This window comes from Lepidothrix coronata, unplaced genomic scaffold, assembly GCF_001604755.1.
Source record: "Lepidothrix coronata isolate B3197 unplaced genomic scaffold, Lepidothrix_coronata-1.0 Scaffold123, whole genome shotgun sequence".
In the NCBI taxonomy this organism is placed as follows: Eukaryota; Metazoa; Chordata; class Aves; order Passeriformes; family Pipridae; genus Lepidothrix; species Lepidothrix coronata.
Window position 1 is genome coordinate 2,119,823 of NW_016690303.1, and position 5,133 is coordinate 2,124,955.

The 5,133-nt window shown below is 37.1% G+C and overlaps 1 long non-coding RNA gene across 1 annotated transcript in view; it reads right to left on the reverse strand.

The window, feature by feature from the left end:
- Positions 1-768: 768 nt before the first annotated feature.
- LOC108502699 overlaps positions 769-5,133 on the reverse strand; it is a 9,405-nt gene continuing 5,040 nt past the window's right edge. The window contains exons 2-3 of the long non-coding RNA XR_001876570.1: positions 2,175-2,259; positions 769-1,874 (exon numbers count right to left, since the gene is read on the reverse strand). This is a non-coding gene — a long non-coding RNA (uncharacterized LOC108502699). The remainder of the gene's footprint in view (positions 1,875-2,174; positions 2,260-5,133) is intronic.

Sequence of the window (5,133 nt, forward strand, 5' to 3'; positions counted from 1 at the left end):
TCACAAGCTGGGTCAGGCACAGCTTAGTGTCATCTTCTCAGCTGTGGGGGCACTGATTAGAAAACTGTGAGATGAGCGCAAGATGGTTTTGCGCTTGACACCAGAGAAAGTGAAGGTCAAGCAACACGATAAGTGTTAGCACAATGCACATGGGTTTTATAATAGCTTTCATTTCCACCATCTATTTACACAGTTAGTCTGCTCATGGATTGACTTTCTAGTCACATTTCTACAACCATGAGACCTGGCACCATTAGTTCAGCCAGGGTGTGAAGGTGGGTGCCCTACAGAGGAGTGAGGGTTAATGAGCACCATGCACAAAGTGACTGCCAGGCACCACTGAAAGGGCATCAGGAATGATCCTTTAACCTTTTGACTAGACTGAGAATGATATGACTATGTCCTTCAGAAACAAGAGGATGTAAAAGGAATTCAAAGTGCTCCAACTCAGAAGGCAAACATCTTCATGGTCCAGCAAGACATGACCTTGGCTGAGCCAGTCACAGGCAGTTAAATGGGCCACACTCAGTTACTGACCCTGCTGGCATCCTCATATCAGCAGAGCACCAGAACAGTGAATAACATCTCAGAAAGGTCACCTGGGCAATTTTGATACCCACTGCACCAAAGTGAAACCACAGCAGTTCATCATAGAGAACTATGATGCTTTTTTAACTGTTTAACAAAATACGGTTGTGTATATGCATCTATGTACACGCTTGTGAAATAAATGCTAATACTCACACATAAATAATGCAAATAAGTTTATTTATATAAAATATTTTAAACAACAGCAGAAGTTGAACCTACATTAAATCTAGGTTAAATTTTCCTCTCAGTGACAAACAAGCCAGACCTCCAACCACGAGTTCTCATGAAATTATTCCAGGTATACGTACTATGAAGGAGACAGAACACGACTAAAGGCAAAAGCTATGATAACACGTATATGTATATACTTAGACATGTCTTCTTAAATATTTCTTCACACAATGTGACAAATTTCATCAATTTTCTGTTGTAATGTTTATTTTTATGGGAAAGTATCAAAGCAGAAGCCAAAAAAAAATGCCTTTCTGGCTGAGATAAAAACACAGGTGTAATTTTATTATCTGGATGCAACACTGTCTGAATTATATCATGAAACTGTGAAACACAGCTCTCTGTTTTCCAGTGTGTGAATCTGTAAATAGCCACCAAATCTATTTATTATACTCTTGGCTTGCCAGACAACCCACTTGACTGAGAAAGACTTACTCAAAACTGGTTTCATTTTTTCCCCTGCTTGCTATTTAAGTGGGTCGAACTATTGACCGGGATCAAATGATACTGCAAATAAATTAAATCAAAAGCGTGCATTGTATTCTGTGTGTAAGCTATCTGTGGAGATGTCAAACAATGAAAGCTAGAGGATGCTATCACTGTATCCTAAATGGTGTTTTCTGTAGGACCTCAGATCTCATCAACACATGCTTGTACGACTTGCGACTGGGCAGGGATTTTAAAAGCTCTTATACCAAAATTCTTTAGGTTGAAGACAATGTTAAAGGGAAACCTGATCTGATAAAAATAACTTCCTGTAGGCAGTTATAATCCACTGTCAGTCACATTCAAACCTCCTCTCCCCATCTTATTCATCTTCCCCTCTAAGCCTCATCCTCAACCAGCATATATCCAAAATTGTGTATTTAACATCCACATTTTCTTCTTTACTTAGCAAAATTGTGAGTGAGAAAGAGAAAGAAAATTAAAAGGTTTCTCTCATAGTCACTCCATTTGTGGAAAATATGCTGCACTGAAGTTTTGGAGAGGTGTGCGTAAAGGAACTCCATCATCCCATGTGTCTTTCTCTTTCCTGCCATGCAGAGGGTGATCTGGGGAGCAAGGGAAGGAAAGTCAGGGTATATCTACTGAAAGCTACTTTGCTGTTACTACAGAAGAATGAACAAAGACCCCAGACACACCACTATAAAGCATCATACAGAGGACATAGACCAGAGAACATAGACCAAAACTAAAGTAAAGGTTCCTCTCCTTGTACGCTCGCTTTTCACAAGTGCACGTGTCCAGTCCAACCTCCTATCATGGAAGGTTCAGGTTTATCAACTGCAGATGATGAAATCTGTACAACCCAGAAGCAAAACAAGTATTTCCAAGGTGCCCTGTAAACGCACCTTGTCCTTGGTCCAAAAGAAAAATGTGGAGGACCTGATTCACTTTCATTCCCTTCTCTATTATTTTCTCACCTCTCTTCCAAGCCTGTTGATAAAGTCAACATACAGAGTGATTAAATTTTGTCCACAAAGAGATCACTAACTAATTTAACAGAATCACTGAACAATTATATGGTAACAGTTTTCAACTATTAATGAGCTGAGCTAAAAACAAAGCAGAGAAAATTAATGTACTATATGTCATCCTTTTACCGCTCAACATTTCACAGACCAAACTCCTGTCAGTCCAAAGAAAGGTGCTATGGGAATCTTCATACTACTGTATATCAGTTCCAATTTACAATATTACTTGTTTACAAAAAAAATAGCGGACTCAGAATTGCCCTACTCATTACTCCAAACCATGTAGTAGTTTTACTAATGCATGGCTGACTCTCAAGTTTTTCACCGATAGTTAACATTAGTCACTACATTAAATTAAGTCAAAGATGAGTACAATTCATGTATATTTTTAACTAGTAATTACGGAAATCAGAGATTAAAAATATATGACGTATCAAACGTGACAGATAACTTACTAGACCAACCTCATTGCCCTCTCCATCCCAACACAATACAAACCGACTGCCGAGGCAGCAGCACTGTATTTGGCATCACTCTAGCTCTAAAAAAACCTTCCCGTGAGTTTTTATTTCACTAACATCATTTCCTCCTCAAGCGTATTTTATAAAGGTGCTAGCCCTACACTTACCACAAATTTCTTCAGATTTATAAGAAACATCTTGCTAAGCCTGTATCAAAATTCAACCGTACCTCACGAAATTAAATACATGTAGCATGCCCATTATTTAAGCCTTAAGAAATCAAATATTCTAGCCAAGCACCACTGTGAAAATATCCACTAACTTTTAGAGGGATTTTGCTACTATTGTAGGACCAAGCACAAAATAATGGAACACAATTCAAGTTTTATTTTACACAATTTTACTTGGAATGTTGGAAGAAATTATATTCACATAGCTTTGCAGAGATTTTACAACAAAATCTCTTTACTCGAACAGCCTAGTATCACGACCTTGCCTGCTGATCAAAACAGACTATCATATCACACAGCGTCAAGTTGTCCAACTTTATGGTCTCGTAGTTCATAGTTTAATCCTATTTTTACTAAACTGTAGAAACTTTTATTGTCTTAAACAGGTTTAGGGAATTTGGCTGTAGGAGTCCATGAATGTCCTGCCAAAGATAAATACCTTTTTCACTAAAGAACTATTTTATCTCAGACAAACGCAGTTTAAAAGACTTTTCATAAGCAGCTACAGAAATTGTGTTCATAAACATAACTGATTTTAAAGGGGAGAAAGTCAAAATTAGTCCATCTCTATTGTTACAAAAAATCATGAATTTTACTTGATTTTCTTTTCTAAAACATTAACAATTCATCTCTCAAGATGAATCAGTGTTTCACAGGTGTCACAGAGGACTCAGTTGAACACTGTCAGCATGCACAGATGTCACTTAACTGCGGGCCTGCACTACTCTCTAGAGCATCTCATTTTCATTGCTAATGCTTTTGCAGAAAGAAAGAAAATCACATTCAGACCTCACAAATATTAGTAAGTTAGAGCAAATAAAGATATTATTGTTCAGCTAACTGAACTATTTATTTTAGCTGTCTTTGAAACACAAGGAACATAAAACTCCACATACTTTTAGAACTTTTGTAAGCAGACTACACTCAAAATGAACTACACTGACCTGTGAAGACTGTTAATAGATGCCAGCAACTTAGTCTCTGTTGAATACTGACTTTGGTATAAACTAAATAGTGTCACGTTTTGTTGTCAAGGAAGGGTAACCTCGATTATTATTTCATACTATTCTTTCTTGACACACTACGTTTTCTTTTAATACAAACCACAAACACAAAATGCATACAGAGATTAGGCCATTTATCTTATTTAAACAAACAACAACAAAAAAAACAACAACAATATGCAAGACAACCCCACTGTCTAATAACACTAATTTTGAAAATACTGATTCTGTGCCATTAGATGTTTTTCAAACATAAAGTTCCTTTCTGCCAAAGCACAGATATTACTCTATGGAAAAACTGCTCACTAAATAATACTTTTTCAACAAAATTCTGTGATATTATGTCATATCCTACACTGTGCAATTGGACTTTTCTTTCATCTTCTTACATTTCTTTCTAGAAAACATCCAGTATTACTCCATATTCATAAATCACTTGATAAGGAGTGCACCCAAGCTCTGACACTCAACCACCAAGCCCAGAAGAGGAAAATTCCAGGCACACTTGGGTGTGGGGAGGTTGGGAGGACTAAGTTAGGCCAGTCAGCCCAGCAACGATACTAACCTCTGTAGCCAAAAAGTCTAAACTTCATTATAAATTACAGAAAATAATCTGGGGGTTTTCTCCTTTAATTTTTTCAGGATTATTTTCTTATTAGTAGGGTCAAACTCTATTTATTACCTTTAAAATGTCACCTGACACTGTAATTTCAATTCCCTTCAGCTCCTCTAGTTTTTACTTTTCTATTAAACTGAACTATACATGCAAATTTTCTAACTGCTTTTCTTTTTATGGAATTTCTGATAAACTACTATCTAAAAAAGAAACTTTTTGTAGCAATCAAACCTTGAATTCCTCTTGTATGACACAACAGCAATTAAGGCATGCCTTTCGAAAAATACTGTACATCCTTTTTCTCCCCCCTTTCGCAGCTTGCATAAATCAGAGATTTAAGCCAGATCTGCAGGAGTTTTATTACAACCTACTTACATTGCAATGAAGTGAACTTAAATCTTTAAGAACAGATGTACTTAAATCTTTAAGAACAGATGTATTCTTTACAATTGGGGTCTCTGGTGGTCTAGTGGTTAGGGTGCTGCACTCTCACCGCTGCGACCCGGGTTCGATTCCCAGCCCCCC